The following is an 18,403-nucleotide window of genomic DNA, read 5'->3' as shown; positions in this document are numbered from 1 at the left end:
AAAGAACATCACTAGGGCTTTACAATGACTGTGAAAACCTGGAGAAATGTTGGGGTTAAGTGGAGGGACATGACAAAATGCAACATTTTGGCACTTTAGCAAGTCTTTAATCATATAAAAAAACTGATTTATTGATTTTTTCATGTGGTCTAGATTAAAGGGCACGCAATTTAATATAACAGGCTTTTAGGATGTATAATTACTGTACAATTTATACTTAAAATAACACAGGGACGCAAAAGGCACTCATTTCGTGATTTCGTGGAACGACCCACAACCAGCTACAAAAAAAAATGACTGACTAATTAAGCCACTTACAGTTTATTATTTTCATGCTGAACATTAAAGGAAATTATGGCTTGATTTATTATCTTGAGAATGTTCATCCAGGCACAATATGAAGCTTTATTACAGATTCTTCACTTTCCTACAATAACGCTCACTTAACAAATACAGCTTATTTTCTAAAACTCAGGTTGTTACATAAAAAACTACAGGCAAAATATAGATACTGGCCTTGGGTTCAGTATACTGAGATTACAGTGGGAGACGGGGACCTCGTGGAGAACACACACAGGCCCCCAGCCTCTACATGCTCACAGTCACACACAAACTGTCAACTCAACATAGTCCTGGTAGCTCAGGGCAAAAACAACTATGAGAGGCGATAGGCTTTTAGTCAACATTCTGTGATTGCTTTGTGTGTGTTTGTTTACTTTGAACAGGTGGGGGAACTTTGTTAATGGACGGAAACAATTGAGGTTGGAATTTTCCATTCAAACAAGACAAATCTGGCTCTAGATATGTAGCACCTAGGAAACTGTGAGAATCGCTTTAACCACAAAATATCAAATTCATCTAAATTAACCTCTGTACAACAAATACTAATTTTATACAGAAGACCAACTTTCCATAGTATGATTTACATGTGACCACTTCTTCTATATAAAATCTATTTTCTGAACAACGAAGCGAAGCGCGGTGAAGAGACACACTTACCCATTTCAAGGTCCAACTGAAAAATACACAGTGAAAGAAACTCACCAGGAAAATGATAGTCTTTAAAACTTGTGATATTATTCCTAAAAAAAATACAAAAAGACTCCACACAAAATCCTTTAGTCCTTTAGCATAAAAGCTCAGTCAGTCTGCAGTCCCAGAGAGAGAGAGAGAGAGAGCGTGTGAAATAGCCCGGGTGGTTGGGGCTAGCCGCTACAGGTGGAGGCAAAGAAGCAGGGAAAGAAGGAAGGTTGCAGCACTTCAAATGAACTGCTCTCTAGTCTAACTCCTCTGGCTGGAGCTTCTCTAACTGCCTGCCACTGCCTGGTCTCCTTGCTGTGCTGTGTGAACAGGCCACCGTCCATAGAGATTCCACTGAATCCTGGGAGTCTTGCTGGGGTCACTGGAGCTCGATGTCTCCTGAGACACTCTCAACTGAATACCCACTGAGCTCTGAACAGGCCAGCCCAGCCTCAGCCAATGCCCTAGTATGATGTCACAGGTGTTGAGTTTCAGACAGCATTTTGGGGGATGGGTTGTAAGGGGCCTTGGCCAATTGGAGGGTTTGTTGACAAGTTTTATTCTACACAGGTAGAGCCAGACCTTCCCCCTCTCTCCCACTTCACCTGGCGCCAGAACAAAAGGGAAGAAGAGACAGACAGAGAGTGGGGGTGGGGAAGGGGATTCAGGTTAGGTTGTGTTGCTGACTATGGAGGAGTCGTTATTTGTTTGAAAACATGAATACGGACTCTCTCTAACCAGCTGTACTGCTAATACGGTTTGTGAGGTGAAAGAGTTTAAAAGGAACATTCATTTTCAGTTCAAACTCAACCTGTCTGAACGAATAAAATAGCTATTATAAAGCTAAAGACCGTTCAAGAAGTGTCCCACTGGGCACAGACGTCAATTCAACTTTTATTCCACGTAGGATCAACGTAATTTCATTGAAATGACGGGGAAACAATGTTGAGTCAACCAGTGTGTGCCCAGTGGGGTGTTATTTCTGCAAACTTTTATCCAAAGCACATTTTCTTGAGTTGAAGGAGCTAGTGAGAGTGCATTCCTGTGTTTACTTGAGCGTGGCACTACTGATTGCTTATGACTGAGTGGTGCTTCAACTGAACGCAGAATAACCCTCTCTGTCCGTTTTCACTTTCAACCTGTTTCCTGCAGCCTGTACAGTTCATGTATGTCTGTCAGTCAAGCTGAACTAAAACAGCACGCATTTCTTTGTTTCCTTGAGCTTGGTTGTGATCGCTTAGCAGAGAATAAACCTTAGACTGCAAATATTATTTGAACATAGGTCTGGTAACAGCAGCATCTACTGCATCTACAACCCCTCTCTCTCTCTCAAGCCGAACTGAAACAAAGCCCAGCTGTAATACTCCTGAGAGATGTCATGGTCATACTCCCACGGGGGCGTTGAGAGGAGGATTCATTACATCCTAATATCACACAACACATTTTCAAACTTCTCACATTACTCACAGACAGATTAACAATGCCAGAAAAATGAGCTCCATACAATTTCACTGGGTCGAAAGAAACATGGAACATGAAAGTGTGTGTGTGTATGTGTGTATGTGTGTGTGTGTGTGTGTGTGTGTGTGTGTGTGTGTGTGTGTGTGTGTGTGTGTGTGTGTGTGTGTGTGTGAATGACCACCTGGCAAAGGAAGCAGGTGAGGCTGGTGGCATTTCTTCCCCCATTCCAATTACATGGACACACACGCCCACACATGCACACACATACACACACAGGCCAGGGTTTCCATTAGCCAGTAATAGCCGGCTTTTGGACTATAAAAAAATATAAAAGCCAATAATTAAAATTGGCGCCGTCCAATTGTCCAGGTGAAGAAAAAATCCCACTATGATTATTATTTTTTTGCCTATTCATTGACGAAAATACCAGTCGATGTAAATACATTTGAATGGTCATGCTTATCAGTCTATTGGTTAATTTGCATAATTTAGTGAAATTAAATTGGCACGTGTACAGTATATTTGTTATGTATCTTATTCATCACACGTATACAGCATACAGACACAGAGCCTTTGAGCTGGAAATCTGCTACAGCAAATACACAGGCAACGGAAGGCAGTTTCATCAACACGTCACACACCACTTTGCAGTGAGCTGGAGGCAGAATAATTGTTTGAAACCTGACTGTTTTACTACATATTTTGAGGTATGTGTTACCGTCCTTCAAAGTAGCCCAGCCAAAATCAAACCATATCTGTGGCGGCAATTATTTTATATCAACTTTCTTTCCTTGTCCAGTAGCCAAAAACACATCCTAGTCATATTAGAAACCCATGTAGTTGTTACATATCACATCTCCCCTCTTCCTAAATGTCTGCTGTCTTGTGCACATTGCTGCACTTATAATGTGAAGAAATTATATTTTTTCAACATTTTAAGCTAAACGTTCTGATCTGTTCCATCAGCCTCCTTGCTTTTCCTATGTTTTTTCTATAACTTAGGCCTAGTGGAAACACGTATCTCCCTCACTAGCTTTAAGCCTCAGCTGTCAGAGCAGCTCACAGATTACTGCACCTGTACATAGCCCATCTATAATTTAGCCTTTTTTTGCCTTTACCTCCCTTATCTCACCTCATTTGCTCACATTGTATATAGACTTATTTTTCTACTGTATTATTGACTGTATGTTTGTTTTCCTCCATGTGTAACTCTGTGTCGTTGTATGTGTCGAACTGCTTTGCTTTATCTTGGCCAGGTCGCAATTGTAAATGAGAACTTGTTCTCAACCTGCCTACCTGGTTAAATAAAGGTGAAATAAAATGTAAAAAAATAAATACTGGTTGTATAAATGTTGGATCTCTCATCCCACAACTGTCCCTATTTCTTTCTCGACAAGCTGACCAATAGAATAGGTGAATTTTTCCTAATATGGGGGATAGTAGATTGACATAAGATAGTGATTTTTCTGTTTGTTACTCGTCTTGTTTGTGAGGAAAAGTAAATGTGGACATTTATTCTAACATCTTCAAAGTGCACGGTAAGAACAACGCACGTCATTCCATCCTCGACTTGCATGTTCTGTTAAGATGAATTACCCTGATCTACATGTGATTTCTGTCATTCTGAGCACGTGGTGGACGCATTTATCAGGTTACGCACCCAATGCATATGGGTCCAGTCATTTTCTCAAATGTCCAGTAAATTAAAATGCTGCTGGTCACGTCAGGCGCCTCATTTTCCTAACGGAAACGCTGACTGAGGCACACACTAACGCAGACGCACATGCACACACACACACACACACACACACACACACACACACACACACACACACACACACACACGCAAACACACACACACAGGTCCGCTTGATAAGTAGCGTGAAGGGCTGGTTAATGACCGTCTCATAATCATGCTTTCAAAAACAATGTGTCAGGAGGAAATCCAGTCATCTGTGAAGAGGAACACTACCTCCCATGCCTACAGTTATGCTGCAACTTACTAAAGCAAGGATACGTGATAAAACATTTGAATTGAATGATAGACGGACACACAAACACACACACACACACACACATACATTTGGGGAACTGTAAATAGGCACACTCACAAGCTAGCTAATGTCGTCCTTAATTCTCGCCATTATGTTGAGTGGCTATTAACTCACTATGTGCCACTAAAGGACGAGTGTTCACAGAGACCTTTCATTACTGGAGGGCTAGGGTTAAAAACAGCCTTTAAATGGAATGAAATGGTGCTATATAAAGATCCTGAGAGTGAGAGAGAGACAGAGAGATAACGACAGTGTGAGAGAGAAACAGAGAGATAACAATAGAGAGTGAGAGAGAGACAGAGAGATAACGATAGAGTGAGAGAGAAACAGAGAGATAACGATAGAGTGAGAGAGAAACAGAGAGAACGATAGTGAGAGAGAGAGAGAGAGAGAGGGAGAGAGAGAGAGAGAGAGAAAGAGAGAGAGAAACGGAGGGAGAAACAGAGGATAGAGAGAGAGAGAGAGACAGAGAGATAACGATAGAGTGAGACAGAAACAGAGAGAACGATAGAGAGTGAGAGAGAGATAGAGAGAGAGAGAGAAAGAGAGAGAGAACAGAGAGAGAAACAGAGAGAGAGGATAGAGAGAGAGACAGAGAGAGAGAGACAGAGAGAGACGGAGAGAGAGAGCGGGAGAGGCAGAGGCAGAGGGAGAGAGAAGGTGGAAACTGAGCTGCACTTCCTAACCTCCTGCTAATGTATGACCATATTAGAGACACATATTTCCCTCAGATTACACAGACACACAAACAATTTGAAAACAAATCCAATTTTGATAAACTCCCATATCTACTGGGTGAAATACCACAGTGTGCCATCACAGCAGCAAGACATGTGACATGTTGTCACAAGAAAAGGTCAACCAGTGAAGAATAAACACCATTGTAAATACAGCCTATATTTATGTTATTTATTTTCCCTTTCGTACTTTAACTATTTGCAAATCATTACAGCACTGTATATATAAACTTGGCAAAAAAATAAACGTCCTCTCTCTGTCAACTGTGTTTTTCTTCAGCAAAATAAATATTTGTATGAACATAACAAGATTCAACAACCGAGACATAAACTGAACAGGTTCCACAGACATGTGACTAACAAATTGAATAATGTATCCCTGAACTAAAGGGAGTCAAAATCAAAAGTAACAGTCAGTATCTGGTGTGGCCACCAGCTGCATTAAGTACTGCAGTGCATCTCCTCCTCATGGACTGCACCAGATTTGCCAGTTCTTGCTGTGAGATGTTACCCCACTCTTCCACCAAGGCACCTGCAAGTTCCTGGACATTTCTGGGGGGAAAGGCCCTAGCCCTCACCCTCCGATCCAACAGGTCCCAGACGTGCTCAATGGGATTGAGATCCGGGCTCTTCGTTGGCCATGGCAGAACACTGACATTCCTGTCTAGCAGGAAATCACGCACAGAACGAGCAGTATGGCTGGTGGCATTGTCATGTTTGAGGGTCATGTCAGGATGAGCCTGCAGGAAGGGTAACACATGAAGGAGGAGGATGTCTTCCCTGTAACGCACAGCGTTGAGATTGCCTGCAATGACAACAAGCTCAGTCTGATGATGCTGTGACACACCGCCCCAGAACATGACGGACCCTCCACCTCCAAATCGATCCCGCTCCAGAGTACAGGCCTCGGTGTAACGCTCATTCCTTCTACGATAAACGTGAATCAGACCATCACCAATTGGTGAGATAAAACCGCGACTCGTCAGTGAAGAGCACCTTTTGCCAGTCCTGTCTGGTCCAGCGACGGTGGGTTTGTGCCCATAGGCGACATTGTTGCCGGTGATGTCTGGTGAGGACTTGCCTTTCAACAGGCCTACAAGCCCTCAGTCCAGCCTCTCTTAGCCTATTGCGGACAGTCTGAGCATTGATGGAGGGATTGTGAGTTCCTGGTGAAACACGGACAGTTGTTGTTGCCATCTTGTACCTGTCCTGTAGGTGTGATTTTCGGATGTACCGATCCTGTGCAGGTGTTGTTACAAGTGGTCTGCCACTGTGAGGACGATCAGCTGTCCATCCTGTCTCCCTGTAGCGCTGTCTTAGGCGTTTCACAATACGGACATTGCAATTTATTGCCCTGGCCACATCTGCAGTCCTCATGCCTCCTTGCAGCATGCCTAAGGCACGTTCACACAGATAAGCAGGGACCCTGGGCATCTTTCTTTTGGTGTTTTTCAGAGTCTGTAGAAAGGCCTCTTTAGTGTCCTAAGTTTTCATAACTGAGAAGTTAATTGCCTACCGTCTGTAAGCTGTTAGTGTCTTACCGACCATTCCACAGGTGCATGTTCATTAACTGTTTATGGTTCATTGAACAAGCATGGAAACAGTGTTTAAACCCTTTACAATAAAGATCTTTGAAGTTATTTCGATTTTTACTAATTATCTTTGAAAGACAGGGTTTACATAATATGGCACTTGACATGTCTTTATTCTTTTGGAACTTTGTGTAATGTTTACTGTTCTCCACTCTTCTAGCTAGGATGACTAGGAGTGTGTGTTATTGTCCTATGTACCATTGTGCATGGAGCAGAATGCAGACAACAAATCATTTTTCCTGGGTTATCCCAGGAGGTATTGAAAAACTGGAGCTGCATTTAAATAGCTGAATTAAAAGAGGAAATGTGTCAATGTAAAGGCACGTTGGGCAAAGCCAGAGCATCTGCTCTCCTCTCTCTCCTCCAGCTCTGCTCAGCACACGAACTGACTAAACAGGGCTGAGGAGGTACAGAGGAACACACACATGCCCCACAGCCTAGTCATCATGCACACATGTGAAAACACACATTGCATGAACGCACTCTCACACGCACACACACACACACACACGCTTCCCTGAGAGCTTGGCTGTCAGAGGAGTGGGTGGCCAGAAGTTGACATTCACGCAGTCTACCAACCAGGGCACCTTCAGCTTGTCTTCCTCTCTGTTGTCTCTGCTGTGGTAAGTGATGGTTGAGATATTTTCTTCCTCTGTTGAAATACATGATCATGATCATACAGAGTCAACTGATCACCATGCTTTTCTATAGGTTCTCTCCCTCTCTTCCCTTACAAGCTGCATTAGTCGAGGCAGGTATGGGTAGACACACACACATGGATGGAGCAGGCACACACACTCTTCATGTTGTGTGTGTGTATGCGTCTGAGTGCGTCAGGACTCCTGCCTGTTCACCTGTTGGCTTTGTGGTGCTGTGTTATTTATTATCCCCCTCTCCCTGTTAGCTAACATAATTCAATATGAGAACACACACACACACACACACACACACACACACACACACACATACACACACACACACACACACACACACACACACACACACACACACACACACACACACACACACACACACACACACACACACACACACACAGTGAGCTAACATTATTCATTATGAGCATCATCCTATGCTCTCTGACTGGCTCTGCTGCGTTCTAATACCCTGTTGTTTCTCAGTCAGCTGAAACACAGGGAGAACACAGAACAAACAAAATACCTTCAAACATTAAGACTTCTTTTATTCTTCTGAGGACAATTAAAGAACGTTCAGCTGACTGGCCAGAGGAGCAGAAAAGAGAGGCGAAGAGAGAGGAGAGAAAAGAGAAGAGGAGAAGAGAGGAGAAGAGATGAACAAAGAGATCCTCTTTTTCTAAAAAAAAAATGAACATAATGATTAAAAAAAGAGGAGAGGAGAAGAGATAGGAGAGGAGAAGAGAGGAGAAGAGAAGAACGGAGAAGAGAGAGAAGAGAGAAGAGAGGAGAGGAGAAGAGATAGGAGAGGAGAAGAGAGGAGAAGAGAAGAAAGGAGAAGAGAGAGAATAGAGAAGAGAGGAGAGGAGAAGAGAGGAGAAGAAAGGAGAAGAGAGAGAAGAGAGAAGAGATGAGAGGAGAAGAGAGGAGAAGAAAGGAGAAGAGAAGAGATGGGAGAGGAGAAGAGAGGAGAAGAGAAGAGAGAGAAGAGAGAAGAGAGGAGAGGAGAAGAGAGGAGAAGAAAGGAGAAGAGAAGAGAGATGAGATGTACAAAGAGCCCCTCGTCTAAAAACAAACAGAATGAATAACACAAAGGATGAAGACAGGCAGCGCGGTGAGGTCACATAGGTTAGTAGACCGTGTGTGTGTGTGTGTGTGTGTGTGTGTGTGTGTGTGTGTGTGTGTGTGTGTGTGTGTGTGTGTGTGTGATATTTGGGAGTCTTGACCATGTACATAGGCTGACAGTATGTGGCCTTCAGATTGCATAGGACAAAGGCAAAGCAGCTAGCAAGGTACTGCTCTGTGTCAGCTGTCATGGGCAGCCTTGCTGTGTGGAGAAGAAGTGTCCCTATATCCAGTGGTGTAAAGTACTTAAGTAAAAATACTTTAAAGTAAGATATTCCCTCAGGGGACAGTACCAGAGACTGTAAGGGGGGCTGTTGCCTGATAAGAAGTATACAGAAGTCATTTTTTAAATAAATTATTTTCTATTTCTTTTCCTATTTTTTTTTAGGGTTAATCTAATCCTGACCTGACAGTGAGCCTTTCAATGAATCTATTTTGTTTCCAAACCCTTATGAGACTATGAGAAGGGAGTGGGCCATCTGACCAATGTCATTGCAGCAGCTCCTGTCTTTTAGATCCTGCTGTTCACTTTCAGCCAGCTGAAGATGCTCTCCCATGGAAAGGAAGGGCTGTTGTGGCACCAAAATGGCTGAAAGTTGCCTGGGAAATGTCTCTTTTCTCCGAAAAGTTTAGTTTACCCCTGCAAATCTTAGTACATTAAACTGACAACTATGGACAAGACTGTTTAAGGCAAGCCATGTTTTCTCTTTCATTCAGAGCCTGCAATATATTCAAGTACTAATTGAGGATCCTCCTGATCCCCATTGGGGTATGCTATTATACAGTTGTACTTCATTCTGGAAGTCTCCCTACACATTTGGAATGTTCTACTACTTTATCATGCACACACTTTTCATATTATGTGTATCCTAATAGCTTGATCTTGAGCATGTGTTCTTGTTCTTGAGAATAACCATAGCTACCATAGTGATTCCCTCGAGAGTTGCTACTTAAGTCGTTTTTTGTGGTATCTGTACTTTACTTTACTATTTATATTTTGACTACTTTTACTTCACTACATTCCTAAAGACAATTAGGTACTTTTTCCACCACTGCATATGTGCCTGACCTATGAAATGTTTGAATCCTTATTGACTGTAATGTGATTTGTGGATTCAGATAAAGTAATTAAAATGTGTGTGTGTGTGTGTGTTCCACCTGGTGTGTGGAGTTATTGGGAAGGCATCCAGTGGTGAACGCATAAATGGAATAAATGGAATAAATGGAATCACTGCATGGAGCAAGTGATGGATAGAGGGAGGGGTGGAGGGAGGCATGGAGGGAGGGATTGATGGAGGGATGGATAGAGGGAGGGAGGGAGGGAGGGAGGGAGGGAGGGAGGGAGGGAGGGAGGGAGGGATGGATAGAGGGAGGGAGGGAGGGAGGGATGTGAGTTGGGAGAGAAGGAGAGATGAAGCGTCTGTATGAGGTTAGAGAGGACACAGGGACCGTGGTAGATTTATGCTAGGGCTGTGTGATACTGTGGGATGCTGTGGGATGCAGGGAGGTACCATTATCATCCACAGAATGCATTCAAATGTTCTTGCTCTAATTACGGATGCAGTTTCTTCCAGCACACTGGGATTCTGTCTCAAGGCTTGCTGTTGGCTCTCTGTCACAGATGAGAGGGACAATGTTTGCACTGACTCACACATTTCTTAAAATGGGCTAGCCCAGACTAGACCAGCCTAGCTCAACCCAGCTCAACCCAGCCCAGACTAGACCAGCCTAGCTCAACCCAGCTCAACCCAGCCCTACCCAGCCCTGCCCAGCTCAACCCAACCCAACCCATCACAACCCAGCCCTGAACAGCCCAGCTCAGCACAGCCCAGCCCTGAACAGCCCAGCTCAGCACAGCCCACACCACTGCAGGCTTCTCAACCAGCCTGTGGCTGACCTCTGTCTGATACCACCATTCACTCTGGCTCTGTAGTTGTTGTAATTCTATCAACAGAAAATCATTCTCAAATGTAAAGCTAGCAAAGAATATTGATATTCATCAGCAGCAGATTGAGGAAGAAAGTAGCCTTGAAACATGTGTTAGTATCTACATTGCTATGCATAACCTTCACCTTCATAATGATCAGCCAGCCCACTAGAGTGAACTGTAACAGGCTGACTACAGCAATCGCGTCGCGTTGCAAAATACATTTAGAAATCTATATTCTTCAATTATTGCATCCACACTGCTTGCGTGCGCCAACGAGCATCTGCATTGCCAAGGGCTAAAATAGAAGTCAGTTCTATTTGTGACGCAGATCGCGCTGCAAGTCCTGCCTCTCCCATCTCCTCATTGGTTTATAGAAGCAGATGCCCACGTGCCATCTCCTCATTGGTTATACCCACGTGGGTGACTGAAAGATGAACGAGGTCATGGCGGTAATGCACCTAATTTGTGAAAGTTACCAATCGCAATATAAAGTCAAGAGAAGAAAAAGCCGGAAAGGAGGAGAGATGACTAAAATGTGGATTAATTGGCAGAGTAGAGGACCTTGTGCATTTCAGGTAAAATAACAACTCAATGTTTATATCCCAGGACAAATTAGCTAGCAAGTGCAAGCTAGCTAGCTAAATTGCCATAAATGTTTAATGCTTTTCGACCTGTTCCCAAATGAATGTAATTGGTTCAGAGTTTGTTTTGATATTTTTACCTGCATGTCATGATGGCATTTGGTGTGGGGGGACAAAATACATTCATGCACAATGGTGCACGATGGCGCACGCACGCAGCCGGTTTGGGTTCCGTGTAAGGAGGCATGGAAACCTCTAACTCCTCAGGTTCTATGAACCTGAGGAGGAACCCAGTGAGGAAGGAGGGAGGTGTATTCACGGAATGGTCTTAGTAGGGATGCAAAGGGAGTTCACCATTTAGAAATTTACCAGTAAACTACCATAATTATGATTTCATATAATCTATCACAAGACATCTAGTGGCCCTTTTGGGAACTTCATATTTTGACAGGTTTCTGTAATCATCTCTGGCCCTTTGTGTGGGAATATCACATGTACAATATATGAAAGAGTCAAATAAGATTATAAAAATGTAATGACAAAGTTGTAAAATATTATCCTGAATATAAACCATCAACTTAGTGAATACCATAGGTGTTTAATATGAGGGTTTCAACATGAAATATCTCTCATATTTTTCACACACTTTTATTTATTTTACTATGTCAATGTTTATTTGTGGTTAATGTTTTGGCAGATGTGAAGAAAAGTCAATAGTTGGAAGATTTGCAGAAATAATGGCATTGTTGATTAGATGCTTTTCTCATTAATTAGGCTATTTTCTCTTGAACCATATGGTCTATCTACTAGAAACACAGATATAAAGAATGAATACTATTTATGAATAAATGCTTTTAAAGTGGTTATAATAAAGTCTAAATTACAGAAGTTACGATAGATTGCCAAAGATTGTCTGTTAATTACCTATTAACAAAGATTCCAGTAACTTTGGTAAATTACCAGTAGCTTTCAACTTTAGGCCTCAGCCTGAGTAGGATACCTGAGGAGGTAGGGAGGGAGGTGTATTGACGGAGTTGACTGTGCCTGAGTAGGACCCCTGAGGACAGAGGGAGGGAGGTGGGGCATGGAACGGCCCGAACTGATGAAGGACCGAGATGAGGAGAGAGGGAGGTGTGGGCATGGAACAGCCTAGGTGTTAAGTGTTCAGCACCATAACTATAGAATAAATGATTGACATGGTTGTCTCCATGCAGGCAGGCAGCATCATAACGTATAATGCCTCTCACACAGTCAACAGGTTCTCTCAGGCTCTCCAGAGGCATCAGCATGTACTCATCAGCAGCAATCAGAGCAACACTGGCGACGTCCCAAATAGCACTCTATTCACTATAGTGCACTACTTTTGACCAGACCCATATGGCCTGGTCATCGGGCCCTGGTCAAAAGTAGTGCACTAAATAGGGAATAGGGTGCTATTTGGGATGCATTCACTATAACCTACACTTGAAGTTCCATGCTGATGATATTAAGCCAGGCAGTGGTGAGTCACACTCACAACACCCACATCTTCCATGGAAATCGAATCATAGGGGCCGCATTATTGAGGTGGTATCCAGGCAGGAAAATAGCTACCTGCATGTTTGCAATAACCAGGTGATGTCGGTAGTAACACTGTAGGTGGCTTGAAGGCATCATCAGCCCCTGGGAGAACTGAGAGCACCATTAGCTCCCATTTCCCTGAATAGAGCTGCTTCTCCTAACTTCAAGTACTGGCCTGCCTGTCTGTCTCCCCTAGAATATGCACTGAAGGGGAGCTTGTGGAGTCTTGGGAGAGATAAGGGTACACTGTTAAGAAGGGCGGGAAAGCGTTAGCAGCACAGAATAAAGACAACTTGTCTCTGCAACCCTACAGCAAGGCTGGGAGGGAGGATGAGTGATGCATCCCAAATGGCACCCTATTCCCTATACAGTGTGCTACTTTTGACCAGAGCCCTATAGGCACTATAAAGGGAAAAGGGTAGCATTTAAGACACATTTGAGTAGTCACGCCATGTGTTTAAAAATAAAAAAAATCCTATTGTAGGGAAGGATTACAGGCATAACAAAGTTGTGTGATTCCTACAGGAAGTCACCTTTGACATGGTGCTACGGGCTGCTGATATTAACATTGCAAGGAGACAAGGAAGAGGGTCGCCAAGTCTCTGACCTCCATTGCTACTGATCACACAGAAGGTCACGGGGAGAGAGATGAATAATGGAGTTTCTGTGTGGCCACGGCAGACAAGACAGGACCTTGAATGAGTTGTGTGGGAAGTGTAGGCAAGGGGAGACAGAGGGTGGGAGAGAGAGAGGCGAGAGAGAGGGGGGAGAGAGGGAGAGAAACAACACTCCCTAAGGCAGAGGAGAGGTGAGGAGAAACAGGGTTTGCTGTTTTATTCCACATTGTAATGAGGCATGTGAAGAGAGAGAAGACAACTTGAAGGCTGTGTGGTTGGTAGGGGTGCACATTTTGGGGAAAATTCAGAGGTGGAAACTTTCCGTGGGAATAAATGGGAATATATGGGAATTAACGGGAATATGTGCAAATTCATATTAATACGATTTAAATGTTATGTTTTTTGCATTGGATATATTTACCATATCATATGGAGACAGAAACATAAACATTTACCATAAGTAGACATAAATGCAAATGACTAAATCCTTCCAAAGAAAAAAATAAAAATACATTTGTTACGAATTGAACTTTAAATAAATTAGTTGACTCTTCACATGGGATGATTTCACTGAACAAAAAAATACATGGAATATTGAATGATCCCCAATGATCATATCTCCCAAAAACGTTTTCAACATACGTAAAATGATAGTCTAGAAACTAAAGCTTTGGTTGTCTTCCTCTCAGGCTTCCATGTCTTCTCCCTGGACCTCCTCAATGTTCATCTTCACTGTCACTTTCCAACCTTGTTGAGGATGGCTTGTTGTCAGGCTCAAAAAGCCTCAAATTTGCCAGGATGGCCACCAATTTTTCAACCCTTGTATTGGTCAGCCTGTTGCATGCTTTGGTGTGTGTGTTCCAAAACAAGGACCAGTTGCGCTCTGAGGCGGCTGAAGTTGGTTTGATTTGGAGGATGATGGAGGCAACAGGGGAAAGAGCCTCAGAGCCTCAGATCCACAAAGTCCCTTCCACCAGGTGGCTGATGAGATATGTTGGCACGACTGCCATATTGCATCTCCATCCCAAAGCCCTTCCCAAAGCCTTTCGCCAGACTGCCAAGAACCTTGCCATCATCCAGACCAAGGTGGTGAGACACGGTAGTGATGACACCATAGGGCTTGTTGATCTCTGCACCAGACAGGATGCTCTTGCCAGCTTGCCAGCATACTTGGGGTTCTACATGGGCCCTGCGGCGTGTATGGGCTTCAGGCAGAAGTCTTCACGCTTTTTGATGTATTTCAGAACTGCAGTTTCCTGTGCTTGGAGCAACAGTAAAAACAGTGAAGTGGGCAGGGCAGTGCAGATTTCTTCTCTTACATCTGCAAGCAGAATCTGAACATCAAACAGGATGGCATTGTCTCCCTCAATCCGCGCAATGGCTACTGCTATAGGTTTCAGGAGTATCAGGCTGCTTACCACTCTCTCCCAAAATTCATCATCCAGGAAGATCCTCTTGATGGGGCTGTCCATATCGACAGACTGTGATATGGCCATTTCTTGGAGAGACTCCTTCCCCTCCAGGAGACTGTCAAACATGATGACAACACCACCCCAATGGGTGTTGCTAGGCAGCTTCAATGTGGTGCTCTTATTCTTCTCACTTTGGTGAGGTAGATTGCTGCTATAACTTGATGACCCTTCACATACCTAACCATTTCCGTGGCTCTCTTGTAGAGTGTATCCATTGTTTTTAGTGCCATGATGTCATTGAGGAGCAGATTCAATGCATGAGCAGCATAGCCAATGGGTGTGATGTGAGGGTAGGACTCCTCCTCTTTAGACCAAGCAGCCTTCATGTTCGTAGCATTGTCTGTCACCAGTGCAAATACCTTCTGTGGTCCAAGGTTATTGATGACTGCCTTCAGCTCATCTGAAATGTAGAGACCGGTGTGTCTGTTGTCCCTTGTGTCTGTGCTCTTGTAGAATACTGGTTGAGGGGTGGAGATGATGTAGTTAATTATTCCTTACCCACGAACATTTGTCCACCCACCAGAGATGATTGCAATACAGTCTACTTTCTTTATGATTTGATTGACCTTGACTTGAACTCTGTTGAACTCTGCATCCAGAAAATGAGTAGATAAAGTATGTCTGGTTGGAGGGGTGTATGCTGGGTGAAGAACTTTCATAAATCTCTTCCAATACACATTGCCTGTGAGCATTAGAGGTGAACCAGTTGCATACACAGCTCGAGCAAGACATTCATCAGCATTTCTCTGACTATGTTCGTCCAATGAGTCCTTGAGGACCATGAGCTGTTGGTATCGATAAGGTGTCTGATTCATCATTTTCACCTCGAATAGAAGTAGAGGGACTTTTGTCAGAGGTTGCTTGTTGTGAGCACTGAGGGAACTTTATGCGCTTGGCCAGATGATTCTTCATCTTTGTTGCATTCTTCACATATGATTTGGTACAGTATTTGCAAATGTACACAGCTTTTCCTTCTACATTAGCTGCAGCGAAATGACTCCACACATCAGATAGTGCCCGTGGCATTTTCCTGTAAAGATTAGAAAAAAATGAGTAAAAAAAACCCATACAATTCCATGTACAGATAAATAGTTAAGCAGTTAGATTTAAGATTTTTTAAAAAAATGAAACATATTGAAACAAGTAAATTAACACTTCTCAGTTAGCAGGCTCAAGCAAGCTAAAACCCATATGGTAGCAAAAACTAACTAGCAGAAATTGTTAACAAGTTAGAAATGATTGAAACACACTTTGCTGTAGGCTACTATTTACTAGTTAACAAAAAATAATGTATGTCATATCAAATATATTCACCCAACCCATTATTGTAATCAAAACTTACCAGAAAGCATGTAGTCCTTGGCTCAGACAGTGTAGTAGTGTGGGCTCAGTAGCATCTCATTAGTGTGCAAGATCTTGAGAATCATCTGAACATGTGATGGAAGAATGCACTGTGCATGTAGAGGGTTGCAATTCCATTGAATTGTGGATAGTTTAACCAACATATGCCACAAGACCTAGAATTGCCTTATGTGTACCCAACAAAAAAAGGTTCACTGTTGTAAGCTAACTTTTTTGATGAATTTAAGCAAAATTCCCCAAATTCCAGGGCTTAACTTCCCATGGAAAATTGCAACCCTAGTGGTTGGGGAACTGAGGACTGAGCTTTTCCTCACATTGCTCCATTAGTACCTGCATTGTGACTAAGAGAGTAACCATTCCACTACAGCGCTCCAATTCAAATATGGAGAGCGAAACCAGTTCCACTGCGTTTTTCATCCTTCCCTTCAAATCAGGGACTGATTTATACCTAGGACTCCATGTGGGTGCAATTCATTATCAGGTAGGGTAAGTGTTGAATACCCCTGCACTACAGTATCTTCATGTAAAACCTGGAGGGTAATGTAAGAGGATTTTGACATGGAGTTGTGTATCAGGAGTTCTCAAACAAATATATTGAACACTGTACATCAAACCTATGGTAAACATTTCCACCCAGCCATGTAAAAACCTTAGTCGCAAGGGAAAATACTCCACCTAGTTCGAGCTCCATTTCCAGTTTAATCAAATCTAATAGTGAGCCTGAAGCACAGAGTATTGTTGTGGCCAGTTATTGCCACTTCCTGCCTGCATCTCACAATTATGACCTCATCATGTTATCATTGACTTCTTTATAAACTCTTCCACTCAATTAGATTTTATTCACTCAACTTCAGCCAGCCCATTAGGAATACAGCTTTACACTACAGGGAGAAGGTTTGCTTATCTTTGTAATAGGTATGTAAGGACGAGAGAGCACTGTGGCTGTAGCAAAGCCCTTTCTTCAAATGTTCCGTTTGAATTTAGTCGTAGAATCCTAACTCTAAGCTGCCGATCAACAATATTGCAGTCTAGCTAACCCTTAAGTACCTGGTCCTTGATCTTAACATGGCCCAGTAGATCTTGAATAAACACCAACACAACAACTTCTCAAGAATATCTTTATAATATCTATACAGATGGATTACCACGATGTGTGCCATGAGCCTGCGCTGACCAACTGGCAAGTGTCTTTACTGACATTTTCAACCTCTCAATGTCCGAGTCTGTAATACCAACATGTTTTAAGCAGACCACCATAGTCCCTGTGCCCAAGAACACTAAGGTAACCTGTCTAAATAGCTACCGACCTGTAGCGCTTCACCTCTGTAGCCATGAAGTGCTTTGAAAGGCTGGTCATGGCTCACAACAACATCATAATCCCAGAAACTCTAGACCCACTCCAATTTGCATACCGCCCCAACAGATCCATATGTGACGCAATCTCTATTACACTCCACACTGCCATTTCCGACCTGGACAAAAGGAACACCAATGTGAGAATGCTATTCATTGACTACAGCTCAGCGTTAAAGACCATAGTGCCCTCTAAACTCATCAATAAGCTAAGGACCCTGGGACTCAACACCTCCCTCTGCAACTGGATCCTGGACTTCCTGACGAGCCGCCCCCAGCTGGTAAGGGTAGGTAACAACACATCCGCCACACTGATCCTCAACACAGGGGCCCCTCAGGGGTACGTGCTCAGTCCCCTCCTGTACTCCCTGTTCACTCATGACTGCACGGCCAGGCACAACTTCAACACTATCATTTGCCCATGACACAACAGTGTTAGGCCTGATCACCGACAACGACGAGACAGTCTATAGGGAGGAGGTCAGAGACCTGGCCGTGTGGTGCGAGGACAACAACCTTTCCCTCAACTTGATCAAGACAAAGGAGATGATTGTGGATTACAGGAAAAAGAAGACCGAGCACACCCCCACTCTCATCGATGGGGCTGCAGTGGAGCAGGTTGAGAGCTTAAAGTTCCTTGGTGTCCACATCAACAACAAACAGTCGCGAAGAGGGTATGACAAAACCTATTCCCCCTCAGGAGACTGAAAAGACTTGGCATGGGTCCTCAGATCCTCAAAAGGTTCTACAGCTGCACCATTAGGAGCATCCTGACAGGTTGTATCACTGCCTGGTATGGCAACTGCTCGGCCTCCGACCGCAAGGCACTACAGAGGGTAGTGCGTACGGCCCAGTGCATCACTGAAGCCAAGCTTCCTGCAATCCA

The 18,403-nt window shown here is 43.5% G+C and overlaps 1 protein-coding gene across 15 annotated transcripts in view; it reads right to left on the bottom strand.

Annotated features, from left to right (window-relative positions):
* Positions 1–18,403, bottom strand: part of LOC110524627 (receptor-type tyrosine-protein phosphatase F) — a 385,125-nt gene that overhangs the window by 280,262 nt on the left and 86,460 nt on the right. For 7 of the 15 annotated variants that reach the window (XM_090236078.1, XM_090236085.1, XM_090236082.1 and 4 more), the window contains exon 1: positions 1,000–1,497. The exons of 3 other annotated variants lie outside the window; for them this stretch is intronic. The gene's annotated coding sequence lies outside the window, so the exon portion shown is untranslated. Of the gene's footprint in view, positions 1–999; positions 1,500–18,403 lie in introns of those variants that run through there. 5 more of the 15 variants (XM_090236079.1, XM_090236086.1, XM_090236083.1 and 2 more) reach the window with 2 other exon arrangements.

Source organism: Oncorhynchus mykiss, chromosome 5 (assembly GCF_057628025.1).
Source record: "Oncorhynchus mykiss isolate SJ-2025 chromosome 5, ASM5762802v1, whole genome shotgun sequence".
NCBI classification, from domain to species: Eukaryota; Metazoa; Chordata; class Actinopteri; order Salmoniformes; family Salmonidae; genus Oncorhynchus; species Oncorhynchus mykiss.
The sequence above is the reverse complement of the archived record's forward strand: the minus strand, read 5'-3'. Positions and strand labels throughout refer to the sequence as shown.